Consider the following 13,779-nt stretch of genomic DNA (forward strand, 5'->3'; position numbering starts at 1 on the left):
AATTTTTATTGCCATTTCTCTTCCTAAAATGCAAAGAATTTTATATGCATAAGAATGAAGAATCCTGAGCATTTTTTAGAATTGATGTTGAGAAACAGATCTTGTTAAAGCTGTCACTTAACTGAGACAAATGTGGTTTTGTCTTCATCTACATGACCTGTGCTATATCAAAGTCAGAGTTCTTTAAATCTGATAGACACATCAAATTCTGTTAACTTACACAATATACTTTTGCTATGTAGGCAATTATCCCATTACCATTTTGTGAACTTAGATTAAAGAACAGAACAGGCCTGTTTAGTGTTGAGCTATGTAAGAATATGAATGTATTTTCATTTGTGTCAGTACAGTTGTGTGCAGAAAAGAGGGAAAGAACCAAAAGAACAACTCAGCTATGCAAGAAAGAAATTAAAATCAGAGCAGTCTGTTTTTCCTGTATTTCTTTCTTGAGCCTATTTTCCTGATGCATTATACTGAAGATCAGTCTATATTCCTTTGAACGGAGCAGGACAATTTCTAAATATGTGCATGTCAACAGTTGTCTAATCCACATTTAGTATGGACTGTTCTTGACAGATTATGTCTCTACCCTTTCCATCTTACAAAATGCAAATCTACCAACTTGGCAGATTTAAACATGTAGAGCGGATGGGAAAATACCTTTTATTTTGTTTTGTTTTGTGTTCAAGATACTTGTCAAGTTTGTTTTAAAAAGAATGTTATTAAATATAGTCACTTTTGCATAAAATTAGCTTATGCAGAGTGAACAGTTCATTTTATTTTATTTGTATTTCAAATTATCCCTGCTCCCTGCATGTATAGAAGAACATAATTATGCTCAAGTTCTATTTCTTATAGAGCACCAGTAGTGGACTCTCTGTGTTTGCTGCCTGTAAAACCCTGCATACTCTATTTTTTTTTAAGGTCTGGAGTTTTTTCACTTTTTAGATGATAATGAGTCAATAGCATTTAAAACTAAAAAAAAAAAAAAAGCGTGAATTAAGAAAAAAGGTAGCAACTTCTTGCTTGAGCACTCAGATAAGCTCTCAGTACTAATATAATTTTTTAGTTTACTGTTTGCAAACCATTATTTCTTTTATCCACAGACTAATACAAAAGTCAGGATTTCATTGTGTTTCTACACTTATTTCACGTTTTTTCTTTGTTACAATCATAGAACCACTAAATTACAGAATAACTCAGGTTGGTCATCTTGTCCAAACTCCTGTTAAAAAAAAAAAAAAAAAAAAAGCCAATTTAGATAATGTAAATTAAGGTTTTATCCAGTCAGGTTTGAATATATTCACAGATAGACATTCTGCAAGCTCTCTGGGCAGCCAATTCAACTACCTTCATAATGAAAATAGATTTCCTTATATCTGTTTAGACTTCCCCTTGTTGTAAACTGTATCCATTGCCTCTTGTCCTCAGAGATTCTGTCTATGTTTTCTCTGTACCCTTCCATTAGCTTGATAAAGGTGTTTATGAGACCTCCACCTTAGTGGGGTGTCTTCTTAAACCCAGACTCATCTCTGTTGGCCTCTCCTCACGTCATTTGCTTCAGCTCTCTAATTATCTTGATAAATCTTTGCTGGACCGGCTTCAGTATGTCAATGTATTCTGTGTGATAAGGAGACCAAAACTGGACAAAATACTCCAGATGTGATGCCAAGTGCCAAAGAGAGGGGACGAATCACTTCCCTGGAATTGCTGGCAACACTCTTCCTAATGCAGCCCAGGGCGCTGTGGGCCTTTCCTGCTGCAAGGAGACATTGCTGGCTTACTCAAATTGCTGACCACCAGGACTCCCCTCTCCCTTCTAAACTGCCTTTTGTTCAGTTGGTGGCCAGGCTGTACTGTTTTGTTAGATTATTCTGTCCATGGTGTGTGCGGGACTTAGCATTTACATTTTTTTCTACTTTATCAAGTTTCTGTAATATCATTTCTTCTGTTAAGGTCCCACCCCACTTTTTTTTTTTTTTTAATTTTTTATTTTTATAGCAGCCCAGCCATCTAGACCACTCTTACAATGTGGTATCATCTGCAAACTTGCAGAGGAAGCATTCCACCCTATTGGTAAATATTTTTTTTTCCTTGCTACAAGACTTAAATGCATTCTTAAACTAGTTACCATTTCGTTGGTCAGATTTCCATTGCACTATGTCTCCATTTCTTTTATGCAGCTTAAGATAGCTGTCAATCACTGTCAAGGCAGCCATTACAGGCACAGGGAAGACATTCAGCTGATTAGCCATCAGGAACTCTCCTTTTCCTCACAGGAATGGCTAGTTCTGTCTTAGTCCTTAGCCTTAACCTATCTTGTCTGCTTTCTGTTGCAGGAAGGTATGAGCCTCCTATATGGTCTGTATTGTATGTAACCTGGTGGAGACATCTGAGATAAAATATGAAATCTCAGATGTTGCCAGATGAGTGTTGAAAAAAATTAAATTGGGCTCAGATTGTCACCACTGGGTGAGTTTAGAGACCTTGTGTACCAGTGCATTTCAGTTTGTAGCAACCTGAATTTAAGTATCAAACTGAATCACACCTATTTTTCAGCATTATTATTTAAGACCTATAATTGAGACATATCTTAATTTTTCTGCTTTGAATAAAAGTGCATGTATTACAAAAAAGGCGTTGAAACAACAATTAAATTAATGCATTTAACTACTGATTAACCATAAATATAACCCATTTTACCTCACGACGATATCAAGCAAAAAGAAAGATGTAATTAATTAAGGTCTTAAAATAACCTAATAATTGTCTTCCAGTAACTGCATTAATAAAATTCAAACTGATTTTAATGGCTGACATAAGTATTCTGATATTTATTATGACATGTTCTGCTTGAATAGAAGAAAAGTCCCATTTCTTTTGACTGAAGGTAGACTGGCATTACGTATAGTTAACATAGACATCTACCTGTGCCAGGTAGATTGCTGAGGGTAAGAAAATGCCCTCACTAACAGGTAGTCCTGTCTTGATGCTGATATCTTGTATCCCTGATGTGTACCTGATAATGACACAATTATCTTTTTTTTTTTTTTAAGAGTTTGGAGTTCCTTGAGGTAGCAACACTGCCAGTACATTGATCACAGCAATATTTTTTTTATGTGGATCCAGTGGCAATACTATGGGTTTTGAATCTCTCAGTCCTGTTGGTATGGCCCTGATGCATTCCTCTTCCAAGGAAAGAGAAAGCCCTGTCCCTTTGGACAACAGAAAGGAGGGAGATTTATCAACTGTCATTCCTCCTCCCAAAATTTACATTGCCTTCTTCCATTGGACAGCAAAATTCAATTTGGTCTAGTCTGCTGAGAACACAGGGCCAATTCTGACTACAGTGGCCAGAAGCGAAAGCTTCACAACCTAGGTGCTATTTTTTTCATCTTTCTTGCCAGTAAGCAAAAGAAAATGTCTCTTTGCTGCAGAGATGCTTGAAGAACCCTGTATATATTTTTTCACTGGACAAGAAAGAGAAAAAATATATATGTACATATACATATATACATATACAATACACAATATATACAATATATACAATATTACAATATATACAACAGTATATATGTATATACAATATACATATATATATATACATATACAATATATATGTACATATGTACATTTTAATCCAGTTTGTAGGGAACATTTATAAAAATTTCAGTGATTCATGTTGTTTTCATCCCTGAAGTAGTTATTTTCATTAGGACTTTGACATTATAGCAAAAATCATTGCTAAAACAAGCCCAGAAACTATCCCATTAGCTCCTCAAGAATCTCACGCTGTGGTTCATTTTAGTCAAGTTAGTCTTTTCTCATGCAGCCAGTTAACAGTAGCAAGAATACTGAAGTTTCCTTTAGCAAAAACTCATTAGGAAGAGCTTAAGATGGACTTACACGTAGGGAACATACCATCAGGTCTCTCTGACAAAACTATAAATATCATTAATCTAGTTTTATTGTATTTCCTATAGGAAAAGAGAAACTCACATTCTGAAAAATCTGGGACTAGATGATAGATGTATTGTTGTCAAAATTTTGTCCAAACTTATAATTCTGACAACTTTTCTCAGCCAGCTGTCAGAGAGACACTCGCTTTTTTGTAGCATGCAAACATTCTAATCGTGAAAAGTTTAATCGTGCTAAAATCGTGCTAAAATCGTGCTAAAAAATCGTTTAATCGTGCTAAAAGTTTATTTGATAGATATTTTGTATTAATCAAATATATTAGATATTATGAAATATTTCTTCACTGAAGAAGGTTGTGAAGCATTGGAACAGGCTGCTCAAGGAAGTGGGTCACCATCCCTGTAGGTATTTAATAGACATGAAGATGCGATGCTTAGGCACATGGTTTAGTGGTGGACTTGGCAGTGCTAGGTTAACAGTTGGACTTCATAATCTTAGAGGTCTTTTCCAACCTAAATATTTCTATGATTCTGTAAAAGAATTCATCAAAGCTGTGACTGGGAGAGTTTTTCCTGATCCAGCTGAAGACATCACTGCAAAGTTCCATGCAATGAAGACTCCTATCACCATGCAGACAAGGACTGATCATCTCTGTGGGTTTGAAAGATCTGATTCCCCATATGAACATTGCCCTATTCAAAAGATTCTGTTAAGTAAGGTTTGTTAAACATTCTGTCTGTGAGTTTGTAAAACATGGTCCCATAAGGTGGCAGCAAGGAGGGAGTGAGAAAGTGAGAAAGGAGCTGAGAGTGACAAAAGGATGGCAGAGACGGGGGCCTTGCCAGAAAGAGCCCCATCCCATGGTAGCAGGGCAAGGCAAGCAGGGCATGTTGGTGTTGGTAGCTCGGTTCAGACAACAGCTCAGATTGCCAGGCAAGCCCTAAGCAAGTAGTTGTTCACCCATCCAGACCTGGCTACCTTGAAACATCCTCAGCTTGAAGGGAAAACGGGAAAGTCTTTGATTCACAGGGAGATCAAAAGGGAATTCCTTGCATAGTCAGCCACTTGGCAAAGTAAATGATTAACCTTAAGCAGAACTTTTTTAAGGTACAGCTGCTTTCAGAAACCTGAAAGGGAGAATGAAATCCATCTTGCAAAAAGAAACCCACAAACAGAGCATTTCTACTTGTAGCATATTCATTCCCATTTGCTCTGCTCTCCTTTCAGCTTCTATTATGCAAAGACTTTTTTGAAATATTATACAGTAGTTACATTACTATTGCAAGGTAAGTGGAAAAAAAAAGTAATACTTGTTCTAACAATGCTTTTAAGACAGTATAAAAATGGTGGAGTAGTGCTGAAACAAATGTTGATATTGTACAAGTAATGCTTCACTAAGAACCTTTTTCATATTTTACCAAGCTGCTGTTAGCTCTTTAAAACTGGCAAAAATCAACTGATTGTACCTTCATGTAGTCACTTTGTAATTGGCTACAAGGCTTCTTCTTCTCGAAATGGCAAATGCCAATAATTACTTGGAATTCATTCCTTCCCTTATTTTTCTAGAGTAGGGGATGCCATTCTCTACATATATTTTGCTGTTTTTAACAGCTTTGTACATTTCATACAATGGTTTAGAACTCATTTATTTGGCATACCTTTTTGCCACTGCTACTGAAATATTAACTTTATTCATAAATAAGATCAAATTAAACCGATATAGGAACAAAATCAGATAAATCTTTCTGATTGTAACAATCTCTGTGGACGCCACGCTTTTCCAGTATTTTCACCCTAGCTTTTACAGTCTTACCTCACTTCACCTGCCTAATGTCTAGTCCATGCATACATCTCTTACTGCAGAAGAACCTCACAGATTTCTCCTGTGAGGGTTTCTCCTGGTTTTCACAGGTTTCTCCTGAGAAACCAACCTAAAGTCCTTGGAAAACTCCATAGTGTGCAAATTGTAACCACTGATTTCCTAGTCTAGTGCCAAAGTTTAAACCCAATAAGGAATAAAAAACAAAACCCCAGTTCTACAGATTGTACCTTTATTAATAACTTAAATAGTCACTTTGTTCATAACTCTTTACACTTTTCTCCAAAAATAACACTATGTAGAGAGAAAATTTTGCAGCATTTCTGTTTTAGATACTCTAGATTTTTCTCATCATTTTAGCCAAGAAAGTCACTGCACAGCTTAACATGAAGGTGACCTTAGACATTTACTACTGTTAGCAGCCTGAGAATACCTTTTAGATGTTCAGGGTTTTCTGAAGTCTGACCTAAAATACTGCATATTCCACTGGGACAATTTACTTCAAGTTTAAATTACTTTTCAATTTGTGTTTCTCATGTCATATTTTCTACTAGTAACTTTATCTGGCATCTTATTTTAACATAAAACTGGAATAAAGCGGTTTACAAAATTAAGAATTGCATTGCCCTTTTTGCCCTTCCCTTTGTATTTCCATTCTAATTTCCTCACTGTCATTTTCCAGAAGCTGCAGTACTCTTGGGCATTGAACAGGCCTATTTGAGAGCTCACACAGCAGGTGGTAAAACATTGCAGGAACTTAGTTTGCAGTGTTCTTTGAGGATAACCAAAGGTGATACCATTGTGTCAGCATAAATTAACTGTTACCTCTGTAATACCAGAGGTAATGTGAATTGCATATGGTGTGGGAAGCGAAATTGAACTAGTTTGTTCTTAGTACCTCATTGTGCTTTAGGTTCTCACCAGATTGATCGGGATTTACTGAGGAACTGATTATCATTTCTGAAGTATTTGAAGTAGATATATGTTACTTTGAACTCATTTTATTCTCTGAGGTCCATTAGCCAGCATCAGATCCAGTTGTGAAGATGGGACATTTTTTCTGCACACCTCTTGCAAGGATAATTGAAAACAACAACAACAACAACAACAACAAAAACAGTATTTTGGTTTATTTAATTTGATATTTGAAATATGTTTTCATATTTGATACTTAAGTCATCACATGAAACTTTGCCACAGTCTTAATCAGCCATTCTAGATATAAATATTACTAAGTTATTGGGCATTGACACCAAAAGTAAATTGGCTCAAGTTTCTGTGAGAGCAAGCATCATAACAGGGGAAAAAAAAAAAAAAAAAGATCATTTTCAGAGATAATTTTAAATAACCCTTCTGAAAGCTAATAATGTTTTTTTCATCGGGAAAAAATAGCGAAAAAATAGTCAGAGGCAACATCAACTAGTGATGCAGTAGATTTGCAGAGCATCAATATTTAACCATTTTAAAAATGGGGATTATTTCTGTTTTTGAATTCCTGTTTTTTTAAAAAAAACAGGGGTCACAAAAGTAAATGTTAGACATTATCTTTGTCCATTTGTGCAAACCTACTGAGGAATCCACTGAGGATTTCCTAGCAATTGTAGCTTGTTCTGACAGTTACATGTTTCTGCTTTTATCTGAGAGAATTTCCCATTTGGTAAGGTCCTGAAAATGTTGAATATTGCATAAATTTATGAAAAGAAGTCTCAACATTTTGAACTACTGCTACTAGCCCCTTAGGGTTTTTCACATCTCAATTTATTGTTTCTTAAATGTTCTAATTTTACTTGTTCACTTACCAAGTTGTTACCAAACTTTACGACAAGCAGTGATAGTGGAAAAAAGTGATGCAACATAAAATTCTTAAACCTTTTAAGTAATCCTACTGTGGTGTCCCTATTCATTGACTAGGAAGTACTGCCTTGATGCTGTACATTCCACATGACACAGAAAGCTGTAAGGTTGTGCACTGATCATTGTTCTCCAGAACCTTAAGAGAGGCTAGGATAGCAAAAGGGGATATCTCAAGAGCAAAATATATGATGATGAGTAACGTGGCATTGAGGACACTCAATAACAGCACTGCCTTCCATGGAAATTAAGAAAATAATAATAATAACAATAATAACAATAATAACAATAACAATAACAATAACAATAATAATAATAATAATAAAGAATATATATATATTAATTTAGATTAAGCATTTTTTGTGTGTGTGTTACATGTGTTACTTATTCCATAAATGATCCTTGTAAGAAAAAAAAAAATAATAATAAAATTTACTTCATAATAGAAAATAAATATTTGATTTAGATGTATTAACACAAATATTTGAATACTTGCAGCTCTTAAGCACAGCAGAAGAAAGAACAAGAGCATGTAGCTTCACTTTTTCCATGGTAAACTATTGCCACAGTACACACTATTCTGTTTATAAAACAAAATTCCACTGGATTAACTTGAATACTCACCTAAAATTATTTCTGTCTATTTTAAAATTCATGACCTAAAGAAATACTTATGTCTTATCTTGCCAGCTACTTGATAATAAACTATAACTCCATAATTGGTCTCCTTTGAATACATTTTAGTTTATTAAGATGAAGAAAAGTAAACAAGGAAATAATTTAAATAATTTGTAATTAATATGAATATTGCAATTTACTGTAGAATTGCTAGCAACCTATGGTCTATATATCTGTGAAGTAAAACTGCAGTGATGTTTTGGAATTATAAACGTATATATATATATATTTATTCTATGGAATATTTTATGGTGAATGAATTGAACAAAAATAAATGGCAATAAATACACCAGCTACTGTTTGTTAATCATGGCAAATCCATGAGCCATAAATATTTACCTTAACAAGTAATTATATTAAACAAAAGGGAAAGAGGTTACACGTGATTTGCAATCAATATATTACTTTTGAACACTAGAAAAGCAGAGATATTCAGGCTTTGTTTTATGTACCAAAGAAACAGAGAATGATAATTGGATTTTAATGTGGTTTCTGAAGAATGACTTGCCATCATGTTTTGAATCTGGTAACAGTACAGGGCTAGCACAAAGGAATGTGAAGGAATGCAAGGCACACTAACACAACAGAGCTGTAGGAAATGGATTTTGTCCATACTGGAAACTGAATTTGATACCATTTTAAAAATTCTGCAGGTTCTTTTGGGACAGATTTTGAAGTAGAAAATAAAATAAATTTAAAATTTAAGTCGTATTTACTCAGGTGATTCTGATGATGATGACTCAATATACCTACTTACATGTAGATTAAAGGTTTATATATTCATCAGAAGAATTGGGGATGTGTATTATACTCTTGGCATTTTGTTGAGAGTGATAAATAAGAAGCAGCATTTCCTTTTCACATAAACTAGCAATGTTCATCTTTAAATCTAAGCTAGCAAGTATGTAGTTGCTAAAAAGTGTGAGTGTAGGAAAAGGAAGAAGAGATGTTTGAAGGCAGTCATACAAAATTAAACTGAACAGAACTAAACAGAACACTGTATGGGAAGTACGGACTAATAATCAATCTTTGTGTACTAATGGAACCAATGTAAAATATAGCCATTAAGAAATATATTCTAATCAAAAGTTCTCTTGACTGGGAATCATTATTTCACCTGTGCATAACTTCAGTGCAGTCACATAGACAAGATGGGTGCTTAATATATTTACACAGAAATGGATTATCCCATTCAAAATTCACGTAGGTGGGCGAGAGGGATTAAGAGGGAATTAGAAATATACATTTAGTTCTGTTACCAGCAAGTTCTTTGCTGTTTCGATGTTTAGTGTGAATGTGATCAGCATATTAATATTCTTTTAATTTAAAATACAAGCAACTATTTTAATGCTCTTTATAAAATATTTTGTCATGACAGAAATGCTTGGATTGTCTCTCAAAATCTCAGAAACCTGTGATCATGATAGATTTTTCATTTCCCAGTAAAACTGAAGAACAAAGTCACAGTTTTGCTTTGTTGATCTGATTAATTCCAAGTTAAGATGACATGGCAAATGCTATGCAAATCTTTCTCTTTTGGTATGGAAAACACCCCTGACTGTTGTAGATCTTACACTGGAATGTTCTTCCTTGCCACGTTATGCAGTTCTTGGGGACATGAGATCCATCAACTCTGGGATTTGACAATCTGTAGTCTTCTCATTAAATGTAAGTCAATATAAAACAAGTTTTTGCATTTTGCATTAAAGAATGATTATTCAATGTAAAATTGTATTAAGTCCATGTTAACAAGCTGAAGTCTACAAAGAATTATATTTAAATTGCAATGTCCTTAATAAGGAAGTAGGCTATTAAAAAAAACAACAAACAAACAAAAAAAAAAAACAAAAACTTTTAAGCTCTTTGTTAGAGTCAGCATTGCTGTTTGTTTCTAAAAGAACCCCCCTGAGAAGTGATTTGCATTTAATAACCTGCTTATATAAAATGTTGTGACTGCCAAGTTCTGATAGACTTGTACTTAGCTTTTCTTAAATTGGTTTCCTCACTTAGTCTCAGCCAGCCTCTTCCATAGCCCCCAAAGATTTCTCAATCATTTATTTAATTCTACCACGTTTACTTTATTCTACCATCAGCACTGATGTCTGAAACATTAACTTGTTTTGAGCCTCCAGTTATGTGGCCATGCTATCCCACCGTAATTCTGGCACTGAGGAAAGATGGAGTCAAAGCAGTTATGCTGTTCCTGGAGAGACTCTGTCTGGAAGGAACAAGATGAATAGGAAACCTTTCCATACATGTTGTGGAAGTGTAAACTGGGCAAGAGCTGAAGCATCTGTTATCCCCAGTACTAGCTGTGGACAGCTGGCCAGGGCCTGTGGGCCACCTGTATCTGACCCATTTATCTTTGGTATCATTAGTGAAATTAATGGTGTTATAACAACTTTTCAAATCCTTAGGAGCCTAGGCACCAAGAATTTAACCTAGATACGCAGACCTGTTCTCTCTTCTTCTATGCTTTTCTACCCATGACAGGGCAGAAACTGTCCAATAGTTCTGTCAAAGGTGAAATATAAAATACATAAAGGTTACTGTAATATAACATCATTTTCCTCCTTTTTACTCTGTCTGTGACTACCTTTTAGTAACTATGCACTTCTTCAGAGATAAAAATAATTCTTACGAATGTTACAGATGTATGCTATTTCATTTTTTTTTCCTCCTCCAGCTGGTAGTTCTGGTTTTGATGGATTTCTGTTAAAATGTGGATTGGGATTTCAATTAGCCTTGCATAGTAAGCTCTATTAGTTTAAATTAGTTCTACAAGAACGTGGTTGTTGTTGTTATTCAACACATAGGAATTAAGTTATTTTTTTTAAAACAGAGTTGAACTGAAATTGAAGAAAGTATTGTTTTCGCTTCTCTCCCATCCAAATAATTGAAACGATACAGTCAGCAGGTTAGCCTCACAGAAATGCCTCTTGTTTGCACAGATTTTCCTGTAATTCAGCCAAGGTAACCAGTGCCTTTTGACACATCGAGGACAAACTTCAGATGCCTGAGAACAGACACCTGTCACATGATATTTAAAAGAACCAGGTATGTTTGGGGGAGAGTAAATGGGACAAAGCAGAAGCATTGTTCATGTATTTCTCAGCCTTATTTCATGAGTTTGAATTCCTAAATGCTGCTTATTTTTTAATGTTGTACATGTCTCTTATTTTAGTCCTTACCCTATAGAGCGTTTAAATACAATTTTAAAATACATAGAATGTAAAGGGAGACTCTCTGAATCAAGAAGTCAGTTTTGTTACATTGCTTGTTGTAAATGCGTTGTCCAAAAGTCAAAGTATTTGGTCTGAGCTGGTAAAATATCAACAGCAAGTGATGACAAATCACTGCACTCAAATACATGAGATCCAAAGACCACTTAAGTAGGCAGCGGCCATGGCTACAGAATAATAAAAAGGAAACTTTACTACAGGCCTTGAATCAGGACACTTGACCCCATTTAAAGAGGTATTCAAGCCACATATATTTTGAGGATATGGCAGCAGTTCTGCATCACTAGGTATATAATAAAGTTATCTCCATTTATTTTAGTATAAAAACCTTCTCCTAGGGTCACCGTTGAATAGATAACAGTGGACAGTCCTCTGCTAGGGCTAGTGATGTACATCTTGTATTCATATGTTCTGTCAACTAAAAGCAATCTTGTATATGAAATGCATGTGCTGTAAAAACAAGCAAACAAGGAACTTGCTGGTGAGTCAATAATGTCACAGCAAACAGGAGCTATTGACTCAACAGGGTTATTACACTGCCAAAAATTGATAGCTTAACTACAGAGCAAAAATATGAAACAGATGCTACTGAATAAAAAACTGTAAAATTTAATTACTCAAGTGCAGACATGGAAGAAAAGTGTAGTCTATTATGAGATGTAGATTAGTTTTAAATATTTTGACATTTAAAATCAGTTTTCAGTAGAATCAACTAACACTTAGAAAGCATACCTTTTATCATACTTTTAATCTTGCTATAGAGCATCTAAGTAGGTTGTCAGGTAATAATAAAGCTCTGTCTTTTTTATCTTTCACTGTGTTCAAGCTTGCTATTCTGTTTTTATGACAGCCATTTGAGAGTTTCCTGGAAATTAAGAAAAAAAAACATTCTAACTCTCTTGAGTCAGTTAACTCAGTGTCTGAGTAAATCACGTCTGTAGAGCTGTCTTTATTAACTGTCACAGAGAAAGTTGTAATTTAAAAAATGTAACATAAATGTGTAATTTCTGGAAATGTCTGGACAGGGAATTAAATGTCTATGAGTTCCAATAGGGTTAGATATTATTCAATATTTTATATACATAATTTCTCAGGTTCTCTTTTTTTTTTTTTTTTTCCTTTTCTCTTCTTTTCTTTTCTTTGGGAAAGAGGTTGGAGGAGTCTAACAATTGACTAAAGTGATACAGAAGATCTCTGAAGGTATAAAACAATTAAGTTTAAATAGGATTGCTTCAAATTGATATGAGTACAGTCACACACAACTATTTTCACAATTCTGATTTAAGCAAAAAATGGTTTAAACCAAACTTACAGCTATGACTAACACAATTAATTATTTTGTTCCGATTTCCAACTAAATTCACAGGCAGATACTGAAGTAACCTGATGTAATGGTGGAATATTGTCAAAGAAATATTTTCCAAATATAAAGTAAGGTTTTAAAATTTAAATATGCAGTCTTTTGCTATAGAAAATGTAAAGCAGTGAGGCTGTTTTGACATAATCATAAGATAATTTCTTTGATTATATGAAACTGAAATTTAGCTTAACATTTTCAAATCATGGAGGAACTTTGATGACATTTCAGTACAACTGATACATAGTGGTTAATTTATTAGAGGATTATAAGAATTTACAATACTGTAGAAGCTACATACACATATGTACCTGAACACAAAAGAACAAATTTCAAACCTTCTTATAAAAATTGCCATGGTTTTCTTCTTTGGATTTAAAAGCAATCTTTATCCCAGTATTACAATGCAGTATATATTAGTGAAGCCTGATCTCCTAGACACTGTCACAGAACTGGTTATGTAGACTTTAACCATATGATTAGAAATCAACGTGATGACTGGTCAAGTCTACTTTCTCTTGTAGGGGAACAGACACAGCAATATTCCTGTAATTAGAGTGATAAGGCAAGAGGAACATAGCATGCTATGAAAATTGATGTAGCATCTTGCCAAAAAACATATTACATAAACATCAGATATTAAATAAAACTGGATGCTTTAAACTTCAGTTTTGAGTATCTCTGTATATAATTTCAGACAGGAATCAAAGAAATTTACGGCATTATTTGTGAGCTGAGGTCTTTGGCCCTAGCAGTAAGAAAAACCATCTTAACTCTTTCAGAATGCGTTTTGGATCATAAATAAAAATTACACATAGAAGAAAACATTGAGCAGATGAGTGATTTAATAACTTTAATCACTCATTGTGGGAAAGTCTATTACTCAGGTAGCAAAAGGATTAACTACTTATACC

The sequence above is a fragment of the Cygnus atratus genome, chromosome 2 (assembly GCF_013377495.2).
Source record: "Cygnus atratus isolate AKBS03 ecotype Queensland, Australia chromosome 2, CAtr_DNAZoo_HiC_assembly, whole genome shotgun sequence".
NCBI lineage: Eukaryota > Metazoa > Chordata > Aves > Anseriformes > Anatidae > Cygnus > Cygnus atratus.